The sequence below is a fragment of the Aegilops tauschii genome, chromosome 2 (genome assembly GCF_002575655.3).
Source record: "Aegilops tauschii subsp. strangulata cultivar AL8/78 chromosome 2, Aet v6.0, whole genome shotgun sequence".
NCBI classification, from domain to species: Eukaryota; Viridiplantae; Streptophyta; class Magnoliopsida; order Poales; family Poaceae; genus Aegilops; species Aegilops tauschii.
The window spans coordinates 618,304,319-618,322,552 of NC_053036.3; the positions used below are offsets into that span (position 1 = coordinate 618,304,319).

At 45.5% G+C, this 18,234-nt stretch overlaps 1 long non-coding RNA gene across 1 annotated transcript; it reads right to left on the reverse strand.

Moving 5' to 3' along the window:
* Positions 1-4,721: 4,721 nt before the first annotated feature.
* Positions 4,722-10,307, reverse strand: LOC109771858 (uncharacterized). Its single transcript, XR_012203542.1, has 7 exons — positions 9,754-10,307; positions 9,581-9,670; positions 8,907-8,980; positions 8,771-8,829; positions 7,994-8,097; positions 7,494-7,566; positions 4,722-5,047 (listed from the first exon to the last, which is right to left on the reverse strand). It is a non-coding gene; the product is annotated as an uncharacterized lncRNA (long non-coding RNA).
* Between the last annotated feature and the right edge of the window lie 7,927 nt (positions 10,308-18,234).

Below are 18,234 nucleotides of genomic sequence, written 5' to 3' on the forward strand. Positions count from 1 at the left end.
CTCAACCGGTAGGCCAACTTGCCAATCACATCTCTATGTGACTCTTGTTCATCTTTCGATGCGTGTGTTCCGAGCTCATGACGGTCATGCCTGAACGTCAAGACAACCAAGTGATCTCGCTGCGAGGTCTCAACTCACCCGCCTCACACTTCTCTAATCGTTCGTACCCGTGTGACACAGCGCACCCCGAAAAGATAGGTGCCGTGACGGTGCTACACTTGGGAGAACACTAACTACTTGGTATTTTTGTGAGAGATCACCCTAATAAAAAGCGACTACCGCGCAATCAAGAAGGGTGCATCATAAGGGATAAACATCTCAGGCAATTCATAATAGCATGATATGGTATAGCCCTTTCTGACGGAGAAGTATTTCATTTCTTCGTCTTCGGCATTCGTGTTGGTGTTCACCTTAGCGAAGATTGCCACCACCTTGTCGATGCACCAGATAATATTGCTATCTCCATAGCGTATAAAATTAATGCATTACTTAAGGTTGACACGCAGGTCATTAAAGCGCAATCATATGCCTCCAGCCATCATGCCGAATCATGACACGCAGGTCATGTTAATCAAATTACATCATATAGTCATCTCATACATAATCGAATTAATATGAGCACTGCTATACCACATCACATGCACATCCTGCAAAACCAAGTTAGACGCCTCTAATCGGTTTATGCAAAATTTATTTTACGTGGCTTCTAAGGTTTTGACTTAAACCGCAGCGACCAACGTTCATCATCAAGTATGATAGTTCATGTCGCTAGATTAACTTTGCAGGGTGTATGAAGCACGAGACAATAAAATCTCGAACCGCATACTAAACTTCGTCATACGCATGACCCCCGTGCAGATCATATCTGCATTGCCCTGTCGTCTGCGAATTTCATCTTTCTTTTGACTACGGCAGAACCCAAAGAACTGATAGCACTTCCATGATCAATCAGGATCACGGATTGCCAGAACTTTGTCACATTCCACCATGCTGTCTCGAGATTGAGCAAACGCAAATTCTAGGGAAGCAACAAGAACATCGGGTAACAGATTTCATCCGTCACCCGCATAAATAATTTTCAGCAATAGATCTCATCTACTACCTAATTATATTATGCAATACCCATACATCTCTATGTATTCTAGATCCCAACCTGCATCTACGCATAGCACGGGTCATGATGCCACTGAAGGGTAACGCAGCAGAAAACAAAAAAATTCCAACCTACGCACTTGCCCAGGACCACTATGGAGACTGCATACAAGGTTTTATCTTTTTCGTTACAGACTCGTAGCGCAGCGGGAAGTAGAGTCGATGACGATCAGCGGTGCAGATCCCCTCAGCTAGGATTTACAACCTCCCAACCACGAGGATGTATACCCTCATCTGCTCCTCAGACAGCCCTCCGGGAGGCGGTCGAACAGCCCCCCGGACGGTGTCGCGGACAGCCCTTCGGGAGGACCTTCGAAACTCGAACGGTCACTCGGACAGCCCTTCGGGAGGACCTTCGAAACTCGGACGGTCACACGGACAGCCCTTCGGGAGGCACTCACGAACTAAGATCGAAACTACGATCTCTCTACAGAGTTGCACACATACGGTGTCATCTATCCGGCAGGGCTTCGCCGTCCAGAACTAGTTCCTGCCGGAACCAAGACAGCCTTTCGGCTCTACGAAACTATTTCGCGGGGAGGGAGAGAGAAGCCAGATCATTGCATGGCACTTGTATGTGAGAAGGGATGAGGTTTGGGCTGCCCACTCCTCCTCTATTTATAGGAAAGCCAAGGGGTAGGGATGGCTCACAAAAACCCAAAATGCCCATGCAAATGTCACACATGAAGGGCATAATGGGGAGGGAAGTGGAGCTCCATGGAGCCCCACACATGTGGCCGGCCAACCCCTTGGGGGACCCCCATGAGGAGCATGCTTGGCCCCCAAGCCCTTCTAGAATCCTTTTGGAAATATCCCAAAAGGTGACTCACCATAAAATATCCCAAAATGCACTTTCACTATTCACGACGACATTTTTCAGCGTCAGTCGAACTGAAAATATTTATGTGGGCTTAGAACATTTCCAGTACCCACCATAATGATTTTCAACGCGTTCCGAAAAAATTCCGGTTTAGTGATTTTCATCTGCCAAAAGCATCTGAAGTGGTTCGGGCAGCTCCCGAAGAATATCCGGTTATTATCCCGGAAAATTCCAGAAAGCTTCCAGAATGATTCTGGCACCCTCCAAGAATTATCAGGCATGTGCCGAAACCAATTTGACTTTATGGTATCCCCTGAAACAACTTTTCAGTTTCATCGAAACTCATCCGATGACCTCTTTCTGCCGAACCTTTTCCGCTGTCCGAAACTTTTCCGGTGTCCGAAACTTTTTCGGTGATTTTCTCTCAGACTCCTTGTCTAGTATTCAGCAGATAGATGACCCTTAAGCGTGTGACCCTATAGGTTCGGTGAAGTATAGACATGACTGGAACCCTTTCCGATCAATGATCAACATCGGTGCCGTGGACACCCATATTGACCCCTATACCCACACGAATAAATATTCGAGTGAACCTCCAGTTGTCATGTGCTATTCCTGTTGCTTCGCGATATGTTACAAATACCCGAGGTGAGACATGTTGGCATTCCCGTGGATCAACAACTTGTCCACTATGCTAGTTACCTCGTTACCGGTATTGTTCTCTTTTCTCATTATCGTGTTCCGGCATCCTCGTGATCAAATCACAAAGTGTCTGGCCAGACGATGATGGATACCGTAACACCGAGAGGGCCCAGAGATATCTCTCCATCGTCGGAGGAGCAAATCCCAATCTTGAGCTATCAAGTTACTTAACACACTTTTCCATGAACCCGTAAGCGCCGTAATAGCCACCCATTTACGGATGACGTTTAACAAACCCCAAAGTTCATGAAGCAAGCATGAAGAAACTCGATACTCTCATGGTCTAAGGAATCATGCAAACGTTAACCATCTCTGTGTTATGTACCATTAACTTGTGATGAATGAATCTCATAGCATAACATCAATCCGGGTCGATTCAACACAAATGTTCTCTTAACATTTTGCCCTCAAAGTTGCTGGCATAGACATGCCCATGATCAGGAAAATAGAACCATCATGCAACACTTGAGCTAGTCTTAGAGGCCAGACTAGGAATACTTCTTACCGTTTATTATTCCACACGTGCATATGAGTCTTCCTCCGAGCCTCGTGGATATTGCAGACTCGAGAATCATTGCAGTTATAGCATGAAACATAAACATAATATGAACTCGGAGATAAATAATATCATTTATTATTGCCTCTAGGGCATATCTCCTACACTCCACACCGTCGCCGCTGTAGGAACTGCCATGTAGAGCCCACCACCCACAATACTTCTCCCCCGAACACCCAAGCCTCCCAAGACAGCGCCTCCATGGAGGACACGACGCTAAGGGCGCTGCCGCCGCCCAATCCAAGACGGGTTTTGGACTTTCGTCCGGGAGTGGGTCAGAGGTGGATAGGATGGGACCTCGGCTTCGCCTCCAAGGAGGGTAACGACGCCAAAGCCGTCGCCGATGCCGGGTTGAGCTAGCCGACCAAAGTTTCCTCCGGTCCCCAACCTGTACCACCAACCTATGTCTGCTCCGGATCTGGCCACAAACCGATAAACGAAACCATCAGGAGAAGAAAGCACCATGGGCGACTTTAGTGCAGATCCGTCCAGGCTCTAGATCCAGAGAATCCAACCTGGACAACGACGAGTACCACCACCCCGCACCGGCCGCCGGCGTCCAAGCACCAGATCGCAAAAGATCTGACATGAACGCGACGGCTCACGCAACCACCAGATCCTGGCGCTCCCGCATCCGCCAATCCGCGCTGCAAACGTGGACTCCAGCCATCGGCGCGTCATGCACGCCGCCGCCAGGATCCGCCCGCAGCGCCACCGAATCCCACAGTAGTCCGGCGCCACTTCACGCACATGCCGTCCCGTGCCAGCCAGATCGCGCGTAGGGGAGAGATACCCCGCCGTCGCCCTTGGCGGCCAGGCTTCGCCCGGCGGCTCTGCTGGCGGCGGCGAGGGTGAGAGAGGCATGGGAGAGGCGCCCGACGGCGGCGGTGGCTAGGGTTTCCCCCTAGCCGCCCACGGGGCGGACGAGGGGGTTACGCTCACAAGAACAAAAGTGGAATCGAACAGAAGAACACATGTTTGATGTTTCCTGTTTCATGCTAAAACATGCGTAGCTCTGTCTACTAGGTCACCACTTTTGTGCTGATTTGACCACACGGCGTACAAAATACAGAAGACTGTCCACTGCTGTGGCCGAAAGCCTCCCAGTTTCCGTGTTCAACTAGATCGGGAGCGCGCCTTGGCGCGCATTGCCCGACCAAGCGTCCTGACCCGGCATGTATAAATCTTGTACATCCAAAGGAAATTACAACACTCTTTCAGAACTAATGAGTTTAGTATAGATCACAAGCAGTAGAGATATACCAAAAACATGGTAAACTGAGAATACTAAGTCAATAGGGTAATTAATTTGCAAGCACATGACAAAATTTGTTCCAAAAAGACTGAGTGGCAGTGCTAGATAAGACAAACTGGTTTGCATCAAGTTTAGTACAAAGCAAAAAGGTTCAAAATACCAAAAGCCTAAATGTTAATCTCCAAATTCCAGAACCATGCATCATCAACAACATAATATAATTAAAATAAGAAAACTTTACATATAGATCATTTCATTATTACTTATAAGAGCTACACAGAATAGATAGTCCCATACCAGAACATTCAGTAGCGTGACAAAATAAAAGTTGATTCATGTAGATATTAGAACTGAGATTCTCCAAATGCCATGTCTCGGTCATAAAATATATTCTTTATCAGATTTGAAGTACCACAATGGGCTAACAATCATTGTCAATGTAAGGTACTGCATGCCTTTCTTCTGCTTCATATGAACTGAATTTCTGTATTAATTTGATGCATCAGTTTTCTCTTCACTTTGTCACAGTAGAGAATTGCCCCGTTTTGATTTTAAAACTCCGCTGCACAAGTTAATATAATGAAAATATAAGTGCCAAAGATAATGAAAATGTTTGCTTCCTATAAACTTATAAACATAGGAGTGACAACTTAAACATGTGGTGCCCTGAGTGTATTCTATCTGTAGGCTTGCAAAGATAGGATGGCTTGCATGAGAATATCAATGCCAAAATCATCTGCGACTCACAAAAATGACAGATCATAGATAAAGTAAAGTGGCTTGGTGCAAAGCTATATACATTCATGCATTTCGCTGTTATAATTATGGGCAGACTATTAACAAAAGAACATAGAAAGGTGTAGCGATGCCGATGCGTCTGAAGCTCATACCAAGTAGGCAACTTCCCATGCAGAGTATATGTCCTGGCAAGAAGAGAAAAGGAGGTGGAGCACCACAATACATAATTTATTAGACTAAAGAGCACTACAATATCCCAATAATGCTTGATCATGATCTCAACAGATGTGACTTTGGTACATGTATTTCTTTGATCATATCATTTGAATAATCACGATCTTGAATTATGATGGTTCAGTTTGATTATAATCAAAGAAATCAACCAGTTATGCAAGCATGATAGTTATCAATAGAGCCACATCACACCAGTTCTAAATTTCATGATAGGTGCTTACTATATTTTCTAAGATTGCCATGCATCTTGTTAGAATCAAGAAATACATCTATACGCCAGCAGCTAGTGCTCCCAAGGGAACTGAATTATGCTTGTGCAGTGCCATGAACATTGAATATATATGATGGATTTACTTTGGTTTTTCAGCTGTCATGGTCAAAGTTCTAAATCTTACTTATATTCTACGAAAATATTTACCTGATGTGATCCAGTGTGTTGTTACAAATACAAATATATATTTTTAATCAATCATTTGTACATCTCTAACCTCTACGCTCTAGCCATGATTACATTGTAACTATGAAGTTCTTAACTTTCTCTTCATTTATAATTAGAACACAACACACTACCTTGATATATCCCCTTATTGACAGAGATCCTAAAAAACATCAGGCACATAAGCCTAAAACAAAACAGTGGTGATTACCTTGGAAAAGGATCACTTTGACCCGTGTCTTTCTACATTAATCAATGAACCAAATTCTACTCTAGATGGCCACATCTTGCCCATTCATATTTTTTTATAAGGTGTGTTGACCGGGTAACCGACTTTTAGTTCTATTAGGTATTATAAGCATTGGTCGATGCAACATCAATGAGAAAAAAAATGGTTCCTCAAATAGATAAGCTTTTTGGAAAATTCACATGGAGAAAGCAAGGAATCTCATCATGCTGCCGAGGTAAAGCATCTGACAACCCAAAAGGGACAACATAATAATCATGAAGGAGAAATGCCAAATGAGGCCATAGAAAAGGAATGCAGAAAGAGAAACCAATCAACTTAAGAGGAGAGGCAGGTCTCGCCTTGGCGTACGTTGCCCGATCCATCCCGTTAAGCGGTGAGGCGGAGGACCACAGTACATAATTTATTAGACTACAGAGAACTACAATATTGCAATAATTTGAAGAAGCAATTGTATGCCTAATCATTATCTTAACAGATGTAACTTTGGTACATGTATTTCTTTGATCATTTTTCATCTGAATAATCACAATCTTAATATTATGATGGTTTAGTTTGATAATAATCAAATAAATCAACCAGCTATGCAAGCATCATAGTTATCAACGGAGAGCCACATCACGCCAGTTTTAAATTTCATGATAGGTGCTTACTATATTTTCTAAGATTAGCTGCATCTTATTAGAATCAAGAAATACATGTAAAAGCCAGCAGCTAGTGCTCCCAGGGGAACTGAACTATGCTTATGCAGTGCCGTGAATATCTAAATATATATTATACTGACTATATATCATGGATTTACTTTGGTTTTTCAGCTGTCGTCGTCAAAAGTTCTAAACCTGACTTATATTCTACAAAAATATTTACCTGACGTGATCCAGTGTGTTGTTGCAAATACAAATATATATTTCCAATCAATCATTTGTACATCTCTAACTTCTACGATCTAGTCATGATTACTATGTATACTATGAACAATTTCAGAATTGAGCGAGTGCACTTATGCTCTAGTTATCAATGTATAGAAAGTTGGATCCTGGTTAAAATGTTTTCGGAAAGATCTAATTTATGCAGGACACAATTGAGCTACTCCCTTTGGACTAAACGGAAGCACTAAACATGGCCATAACACACACACACACACAGAGAGAGAGAGAGAGAGAGCAGCATCCATAGATAAAAATATGGGCAGAGGGGGGTAGTAAGTCACAACTGGATCTTTTAGAATGATTTATAGAAAAGGCATTTGGGCATGACTGAGTAAAATGAATGTGGATCTTGAAGAATAATATACTAAGAAAATAACTCTTGAGAGACTAAATATCAAAATGGTTGAGCGATTTACATTAGTACCATGGGTCTAGCTGCTTGCTCAGGTGTATCTCCTTACTTGTGTAATCCCTCTTTAATTCTGCCCACCAATCATCTGAAAGAAGAGACAAGTAACACATTTGAGTAAAACATATATACTGTTAAAAATATTCTAGCAATTGTGTCCAACATGTCATGAGAAATATGGTCCAGAGAGCAATCCATACTGATCTTAACATATTTATAGCTCAGTTTCGCCAGACCGGTGTTGATCAATGCATCAACTGAAGGAAATGAAAACAACAACGCAATTATTTAGCAGTACAATTTGACGGCATATCAAACTCAAGATCGGACGGCCGGAAATCAATCCATAACATGCATCTGAAAACATTTCAACGAAAAAAAGATCTGCACATGCATCTAATTATCATGGCATTAGATTTCGCAAGACATGGCATTTCAGTCAATTAACTTTCGGACATTTCCAATATGCAAAATAAGAGGGAATCTAGCTTGACATTTGAGAGAGAGAGATGGACCTGCAAGTCATCGACAGTCACTATGACGCCGACCTTGACGGCATCATCTGGTACGTGGTGCTGGCGATTCGCGCTCCTTAGTCAGTACCTCACCACGCAGCGGCCTGCAAACCAAGACGTCGGAGAGAGAGAGAGCCAGCTCGAGTAGCAGGTAATATATAACTACAGTTCATATAGACATATTCAACGCCTCAATGCTCAAACCCCAAATTGGAGAATCCAGGAAATACAGTACTGCTAAGCTGCAGATTGTTTGATTGTACTTTGTAGCCCTATGCAAAATGAAATGGCTGTACAAAACTATGTATAATTCTATTAACACAAGGTGGTGATTCAGACGGCCTCTCAAAGCCTTTCCAAAATAAGCCTCCCAAAATAATCAACCAAACTGGATGCGCTGAACATGAGAACCTGTCCAGGGATATGTCAAGATGCCTAGGGATATGTCAAGAAGTATATCGCACACCATCTATAATATGAGGAGAAATCTCTAAAAGTGCCATAAAAACAGAGCATCTTGACATATCATTTTGCTGTTACAAATGTCAAAAAAATTACCGTAAGAAAGAAAACAGCAAGAAGTTATAGAATATATACAGCCCACTAACAGGAATGTAGGTACTGTCACTCTCTCCAACATGAAAGAAGAACAAAGAATTCTTATTTATCTATAGTTTTCCACTGCACACATCCCCAAAATCCAAAAAAAATTGATTGGAAGATCTCTTAAACTGCAAGCCTAATGCTACGAAATCACACTTCAACATTCACACTCACCTAAGATGAACCGAGCATGCCAATACATGTTCCATTCGAATGCTTCAAGGGCTCCAACGCTAAACAGATCGAGATGAAAAGGCACAAATCAACTCACCCACATCACCAATATAAGAAACAAACATCAACCACCCACCTCCACGGCGACCGGAGAGGAGAAGAGACGAGGCTATGGCCGGAGTGCTTGCTCATGGAGAAGAGGAGGGGCCGCTGTCCAAAAAATTGAAGAAATGAAAATGGGGAGTTATTTCTAGTTAGGCAAGAAACTGAACCAGTCTAGACCTTTTCAGCTATTTACCATGTTATTCGTCAGACCCAAACAAAGTTGACAGGTAATCTGGCACTACACTCCAACATGCAAGAACAGCAGATAAAAAGAACAATTCCATACCTAAACCCCTACCACTTGAGGATAGGGGGGAAAAGCTAACCATGCAAAGGAACAAAAGGCCCTGGCTCCTAGACAAAACTGTCCTCCTCCATGACAAAGAAAAGGCTAGGTACCCAACAAAGCAAGAAAGACAACAAAATATTCCTTTAATGGAATCTAGCTAAACATCAGCATCTCCTCAACAGGAAGGCTCAGATTCTACCTTTATAGAAGACAAGGTACCCAAAAAGGCTAAAAAGGGACAACAATTTTTTTTCCTTCGATGGCATCTAGATCTGTTCGTCTCCTAGACAGTAAGTAACAATTGACCATAGCTAGAGGTGACCATGCCGTCAATAGGAAGAAATCAAAAACACCATCACGTACATGGACATGAACAATAGAGTAAAATCAGGAACATAGGAGGCCGACAAGCTCACCTAGTAGGAATCAGCGCACTCACTGGAAGCAGAGCCGGAGCACAAATCATCGGAATCTTCGTGGAGAAAGAAACGACAGCAGCAATAGACCTGCATCATGTACCAAACGAGCATCTAAGATGAATAGCTGAAGAATCAAAATCGAGAAAAAAAATCATTCCCCAAACGAGAACCTCAGCCAGCCTCGTGCCGCACGAAATCCATCGCAGCCCAATCCCTCCCTAGGACGCCCCTGCCCAGCCCTGAGGAGAGAGCCAGCGGCGGCGCTGTCCAACGATGTGGAGAGGAAATCCATCGCAGCCCAATCCCTCCCTAGGACGCCCCAGCCCAGCCCCGAGGAGAGAGCCAGCAGCGGCGCTGCCCAACGACGTGGAGAGGACGTGCAAGGAGAAGAACGGGTGAGAGAGACACCATCGACAACCACCCCCGCGCCCTAACAAAGGGGTCGATGGTCGGGGAGGAGGTCGCCGACAACCGTGGAGGCCCCGCCCTTCCTCCACCACCGCCCGGGGAGGGATGGCCGCGCGCCTCCACCGTCGCCGGGCTGGGGAAGGAGAACGGGAGCGCGTGGCGCCTGTAAGAGCGACGGCGAGGAGCGAGCTCGACGGGGAGATCCGGCGGTAGGTAGGTGGTCGGCGGGAGGGGAGGAGAGGAGACACGGGACGGGGGGACAGAGGCGAGAGCGGGCAGGAGCGGGAGGGTTCCAGCGCTAGGTCTCACCGCTGTCGATATTAGATATTTTCTCAAGCAGGTGAAATGTCCAATATGCCCTCGGCGGGGCAAGGAAATTACATGTGGTGGCACGAACGAGACGGTAACTATTCATTGTAGCAGTAACTTTTTTTATCCAACGTCTGATATCGAGCAGAAGCGAGATCGAACGGTCCACAACGCATCAAACAATCGATCCGACGGCCGAGAGTCACTGAGCTATGAGAACACTCATGTTCTCCCTAGATACTTATTCCTGGATTGGTGTGGCCGAAAGTGTACTGTAGCAGTAACTCCAATGCAATATGGTTGCAACGAAGTAAGCAAACATATAATCTACTCCTTGTGTCCCATTTGTGAGCATATTGGTTATGATAACATCTTATATTATGGGATAAAGGGAGTAACTGACAAAACTTTAATAGTTAAGCAAAAATGGCTTGCTCATGCTCAGTATTTGTTTTGGGGTATGCTTGTGATCACCTCTCACTCCCGATTAGAACACAAGGTACGTACTCCCTCCATCCGGAAATATTTGTCATCAAAATGGATAAAAGGGAATGTATGTAGATTATTTTATTTTTAAATACATCTCTTTTTATCTATTTTGATGACAAGTATTTTCGAACGGAGGGAGTACGTGATTAAAAAAAAGAAAAGTCCACGTCTGAGCTGGACCAAAGGGAACAAGTCACTACGACGCGTGTATGAGAGGGAGAGTGAGGGAATGGATGGAGAAGGCGAGCCCCCCGGAATACGAGCATGAGCTGCAGCTGTGGCGTAATGGCAGAGAATCAACTAGCTAGCTGATGCCAACGGGCTGAGTTGACTACATGCTTTCGCATCGGCCCGGCCTTCCGCTGGACCCATGTCCAATCGCCAACTTTACGTCCTGTCAAAGTACTGTTGGATATTTTCTGAAAATTCAAATGGGAAGGAAGCGCATTTTCCTTGCCAAAGTTTTTGCAGGAGTATCTCCACAGCCAAACCTCAAAACTGCTTCTCCCTATATTCGCGAAAAAACGGACGCCCATCAACCTTTCCCATTTTGTCTTTCCCACCTATTCGTTTCATTTTATTACTCCCTTCGATCCACATTAATTGTTTGTAGAATCTTTATTTACTACTTTCATCACATTCCACTCATTTGTGTATAAATATGAAGGCAAACAACAAAAATCCGCTTCTAAGCCCAGGCTCATCTGCACCCGCGTTGATGAAAAAATTAAAACAAATACTAAAAAACTAAAAAAAATCATTTTTTTGCATGGTAGATAATTTAATGCGTAAGGTCCGCTTCAATTTTCAAATCATTTGGACATCTGAGCACCTCTGTAAAAAGACAAATCGGGGTCTGTAAAAAAGTTTACTTTGCATGCACCGTTTTGACCCGATTTGCCTTTTTTGCGGAGAGCTGCTCAAATGTCTAAATGATATGAAAATTGGAGCGGACCTCAAGCACTAAATTTTCTGCCATGCAAAAAAAGGATTTTTTTGAATTTTTTGTGATTTTCTTCTGACCGGGTGCAGATGAGCCTCGGCACCAAAACGCTGCACTCGGCAAACAATTTTAAGCATTCATCGGTAAATATTACCCCCTCCATTCCACAATGTAGTGCGCCCGCGTTTCCCGAGATCTAAGTTTGACCATAAATTTAATCAACAAGACCGACTGCGGTTGGAGCAAAAATTATACCACTGAATTCTTATTCTTTAACCAGCGAGACCGACTGCGGTGGGAGCAAAAATTATACCGTTGAATTTGTATCGAAAATATGAATTTAGTGCTATAGAAGTGTTATTGAATTTTATGTTGAATTATGGTGCACCTGTTGGTTTTTTAATATACACTATTTTCACAATATCCATATAGATTTTTGAATTTCAAAAAATGCAATATCGGAATTTTCATTATTTAGTTACTTTCTGGCTTATTATATAGTTGGTTCAGTTGCATGTTTGTATAAAATGGACCAAATAAATTGCTAATTAGGTTGTCGAGGGATCACTTGCTGATGTTGCTGGGTTATGTGTCGCTGATGTTATTGTAAAATGTGAGGTAACTATGTTTCCCGAAACGTATCGTTATGATTTTGTGTGGTTGTTTGATTTTGGTACTAATCAATATAACTTCACAATGTGTACATTAGTTTGGTTCAATGTTATTGGATGCTGCGGTGGCCCATGTTGAATCCATTGGAGGTTGTGATGGGGACATGACAATTGAGGTATTTAGTTTAGTCCGTCCAGAAGATATGTTTCTGGATATCGTCATATCTCCCTGGTTCTTTTCTATTTTTCATTGCCATATTCTGTTTTCATAAAATTATCTCTTCTTATGTACCTACTCAAAAAAAAATCTCTTCTTATGTACAATCTCTATATTATTAGGTTGTGATAAAGCGACGAAGAGATGGCAGCACACTATCAAAAACTATCGTTGTGGAGATGTCGAAAGAGAACAATTATAACAGGCATTTTGTTTCTTTTCTTTTCTTTTATAAAAATATTGACGCCATGTGTTACAGCTTTGTTTGTACCACCATCATCACATCTTCTTTTGTTTTGCATTCAGGTGGTCTGTGCCGATGCCAAGCTACAAGATGCGCTTTATAAATGGCACGCCGCGTGGCATAGGCGGCTGCTAGCACCCCCCCCCCCCCCCCCAACCCCACCCACCCCGCATGGTACTTCACTGTGTCGGATTACACATCTTTTTCATGATCTCTATGGCTTGTATTTTTGTTGACAAACCATGACTCGTAATTTGATGTGGATCTTCGTGTTCATCCAAGGTTATAATAACAAGCCGATCGCGAGGGGGGGGGATTGGACGTACGCTTGTAGGCAGCCTTGGAATTTCTGACACATCAATTTTTTTGCATCTCCATTTCGCGTAGTAAATATCACTCCACGTTTATTAGGCACTTGGTCGACCGCGGAAGACTCCGTGTGGACTCTTGGATTTGCTTGGCCTCTCTCTGTGCTTTTCTGTTTTAGTACTACGGTGCTGGCATGTTTTGTGTACTACTTTATTTCATAATGTGTTGGATTGCACTTCTCCTTCTTTTCGAAAAGGGCTCTTTATTACTTAAAATGTTTAAGCATTACACCCGCTCTTTACATAACTAAGATGCACACAACCAAACAAAGTCCTCTTGCACAAACGAAAATAAAGAAGGCGAAATACAAAGAAACATGTAGAGTCTGTATAACGCCTAAAGTGGAGGTGGGCCAATCCTAAGATTATGCTGCCACCCATGTTTGGTAACAGTATCCTTGGTCGTACCCTTCAATTGTGTACACACCTTCGTAAACAGGTCTCGATTCTCCATGTGTTCTAGAGAGGACCATAAACGAAGAGTCCCGGTACATCTGTAGATAACCCGCATCATAGAAGTACTTTCCTTGTGCCTTGTAATTGCCGTAGATCTTGTGTCGATCAGCCGGTTTAATACGAAGAAAGGACTTGCTATCAATTTTCTTTGGAGATACTTTCGTTGAGATAATTGATGTTTGGAGATACGCGAGGGCGTAGGCTATGCCGCCAGTGTAGGCAGTGGCGGCACCTGCTGTGTAGGCTGTTGCGTTGCGAAGCTGCTGCTCCCGAGCCAATTATCCACTTCGGAATACACCCCGCCCAATCCCCAGGTGCCACCTCCCCCATCAAGTCATCGCCGCCGCCGTCGAGTGGTTTTGCCATCTCCGCCGCCATCGCCTAGGTCTACCAGATCGAGGGGAGAGAGTGAGAGGGGGTGAACTGGCCCGGGTCGTCTTGACCCGGTTGGAACAGCGACACCCTCACGCCGCGCGCTGTCTACCAGAGCCGACGTGGACCTGACTGGGGGGGGGGGGGGGGCAGACGTGTCATAAGGGCACTTAAAACTTCACGGTTCAACTACTTGAGTTTTTTGCAACAGCGAATCAAAATTATGGTAGCATTTGGGGAAATTAAAGAAAGTGGTAGTTTTTTGTAATTCTAGCCCGTAATGTGGTAGTTTTTTGCTATTTACTCCCGACAGCGGGAATAGTAAGTGAGGGGCAGGAACACAAAAAGGTGGCAGCGGTGCACCTACGACGGAGAACAGAGGAAACCGGAGGCAGTGGTTGGATGATGAAAATTCCTCTGACCAGATTTTCTTGTTTTGTTAGTTGGATTGGGAGGTCCCAAAATTTTCCCCGAGTATTAGAAGCTACTAGGAGGTGTTTCCTTAAAGGTCCTAAATATTTTAGGAGTTAAAACTTTTTTTCGACACCTGAAAAAGAAACCTTTTTCCGATTGTCTTCTGGAGTGCTCATATCTTGGTGATCACTGAATGCAAACCCATGATCAAGACAACTGCATCAGTTTTCCTACGAATTTTTTTTACCTTTTGCTTGCTTATTTCACCTGTCTTTCTATACTAGCACAAATATATATAATCTGAGACTTGTCCGTTTCAAAACAATAAAAATCTGAGACTTGATTTTCTGTTGGTTTGCATGTCTTCACCATCATGATGATGATGCGTCCCGACCTGCTGCTGACACGAGGTTCTCCTTTCCATCAGAACTTTGTGTAATGTATTTGATCCAAATAAGAGACACTCACACCTCTTTCCCATCTCTCTATTATTGCCTAGCAAAAATGCTATACCTATGTAACTCTTTTACGTACGCTACATAATCTTCCTTGATTCTCAGGGCGGGCCCTGCGCCTCAATTAATATCCAATTAAACATTACACAAAATATTGCCTAGTAGGAGTATAATGCAAACTCTGCCTCGCTTGGATCTTAACCACAAGGAACAGCTGAACAGGGGCATTGGAAGAATGTCATGCACATAAGAAAGCAATTGAGCCAAGTACTAATCTGGCAATCATACACAACAAAAAATGCACAACATACACAAAATATGCCATTCCTCAGAGCCAACAAAAAATGCCACTTTTCAAACACCTAGCGCATCAGCACATCAAGTCGTTCAAGAATGACACTGATATATCAGGCATCACATGCTCACAAAGCAGAGAACTTGTCCAACAGAAAAACACCCATAATTCTGTCTGCCATGTAGTAGTACTAACAAAACCACAAGTTAATAGTACAATAGCACACAGAGGGGCATATACTATTATTCAAGGTGTTCATCAAGTCTGAGAGTGCTGTCTGTGCATAGACAGATAAGAAAGATGTGCATGAAGTGAAATCCTCATTGTCAGGAGCCAATTTATTCTTGGCGGGGGGCAACCAAAAGTTCGCCGGTGTCGACCAAATGGGCGACATATTTCATTACCTCGGCGCGTAGGACATCGTTATACGCCCGGAGGTGCGCCCTGCGGGCGAGGAAGTCGTCGTCGACCTCGACGTAACCGCGCTTCTCATACTCAGCGCGGACAAGTGCCTGGAACTTGGCGAATCTCTCTCGAACGGCGTAGAGAGCGCGGGCACCATTATAGAGATCAACCTTGTACCTGTCCATCTGCTCCTCCGGCGAGGGCAGCAAGCTGGCTTTTTGGCGCTTCAGGGACTTGTAGTGATGGGAGACAGGACCATCCACCACATGGGCAAGGGTCCAATCGACCTCTTCCTGCGGCAGCCGCGTCAACCTTTTCTCGCGTACGGCCTCCACTGCCGGCTTCAATGAATCTGCGGCGACTTCCGGCGCCGCCTCCACTTTGCACACCTTCAGCGGACACTCCTCGCCGGCCGCCGCCGCCTCCTCGGCCTTCCTTTTGGTGGCGCACCGGCCGCCGGTCGACGAGCACTTCTCAACACTACAATTTTGGTGGCACCCTTCATGGCCGGCCATCCCCTTGCTCGTCAACTCCTCATCCGCCGCCATAGGTCTAATGGTGCGCGCTTGGTGAAATTTGGGGATTTGGAACCGATCTACCTCGTGATCTTATAATTTGCTTAAGTTGTTGGCGATTTTTTTTTCGAGACAAGTTTGCTTTGTCGGAGATGTCGGCGGGCCGGCCTCCACTTCTGTTACGCAAACCTTTCCCCAAAACAAACGATGGTACCAGGCCCTGGCCCAGACAAAGAGAATATTTGCACTTGAATAGTTGCACTTAGGCGCGTTGCCTAGCCACCTTTAGTCTCTTATCACTCTAGTTATAATTTCCCAACCAAATCTTCCGTAGTTAACTAGGTGCTAGGCAATAAAAAAATTGATTCCCTCATAGAATGGATTTTTCTTTGGAGTTAAAAAAAACAAATATGACAAAGGGGTTCTGGCAGAGAAGAAAACATAGTACTCAAGCATCTCATTAACACCTACAAGTACCTCCTAGTCATAACTCTCAAATACTTCCTTCACTTATTATTCTTTGGAACTTCAATCTCCGGTGATGGGTCAGTTAGGCGGGAGAGGAGGAGGAAGAAGACCGACGAGGCAAGTCAGCAGCAGCCGCATGGGCGAGAGGGCGTCCGGCGGTGCGTTGGTGGGTTGCGTGGAGGCATCGATGACGGCCGGTGGCGACCAGCGGCTGGAGGAGGCCGCACGCGAGTGGCGGGTGTGGTTGGCGCCGGCACCGGCGCTAAACCTAGTGCGTCGCCAATTCGTGGTCGAGATGGGAGAGGCGGCTGCGTGAGCTTAGAGCATCTCCAGCGGCGTCCCCAACAGGCCCCCCAGGCCATTTTTTCAGCGCCGACGCCCAAAATAAGCCCCAGTCGCCCCCTCCAGGACGCCGAAATCCGCCGGTTCGGCCCGTTTTTGGGCCCGGCGATCGCAGGCCGAACCCGACGCACTGGGGGCGCTCGGGGGCTCCGGCGCAAGGGAAAAGCACGGCTGGCCCACACTGCCAGGCGAAAAGTCAAGTTTTTCTTCCCCGACTCGCCTCCCACCCCCCGCGCGCTCGGCCGCCAACAGCTGTATCCCGGCGTCGCCCACCATCCTTCACCGCTAGATAGCCAATCCCCGCCGGAAAAAGAGCAGAGGTTCGCCGAGGCAGCCCCTTCACCAGCAGTTGGGCGTTTTTCCCGCCGTTTCCGGCCACGGAGGGGCAGTTTAGCAGCGGGTACACGCGCCCACCGGGCGCAAGGTGTTCGGCGATTTGCCTGCCTCAACGATGGACTCGGACGACGAGGAAGCGCTCGCCGCGCTACTGGAGGAGGAAGCCGAGGCCGACGTCCAGGAAGATGAACATCTCATGGTGCTCGCCGCCCTCGCCCAGCTGCTGGCGAGCAATGAAAAGTCGCGGCGAGGTGGCTCGGCGCCGGGGCGGATGAAGGCAAAGAATCGGCATCGTCTCGAAGGCTACTGCATGCTCTACTCCGACTACTTCGCCGATGCTCCACTGCACGACGACAAAATATTTCGGCGCTGTTACCGGATGAGCTGAAAACTCTTCCTTAGGATTGTGAATTCCATCCGGGAGTTCGACAGCTACTTCAAGTGCAAGATGGATTGCACCGGCAAACTTGGATTCACCTCGATCCAGAAGTGCACGACAGCGATGAGGATGCTTGCATACGGAGCTCCCGGTGATTCACTCGACGACTATGGGCGCATGGCCGAGTCCACCACCATTGAGTGTTTCTACAAGTTCTGTCGGGCAGTGGTGGCAGTGTTTGGACCGCAATACTTGCGAACGCCCAATGCGGAAGACACTGCTCGGATCCTAGCACAAAATGCAGCAAGAGGATTTCCTGGGATGCTTGGAAGCATCGACTGCATGCATTGAAAATGGAAGAACTGCCCATTTGCTTGGCAGGGGATGTACAAAGGCGCCAAAGACGGCTGCAGTGTGGTACTTGAGGCGGTGGCGACACAGGACCTCTGGATTTGGCACTCCTTCTTTGGTATGCCAGGAACTCACAATGACATCAACGTGCTGCAGTGCTCCCCTGTCTTTGCCAAGCTTGTTGAAGGTCATTCTCCTCCGATGAACTTCGAGGTCAATGGGAGGCACTACAACAAGGAGTACTACCTAGCTGATGGCATCTATCCGAGATGGT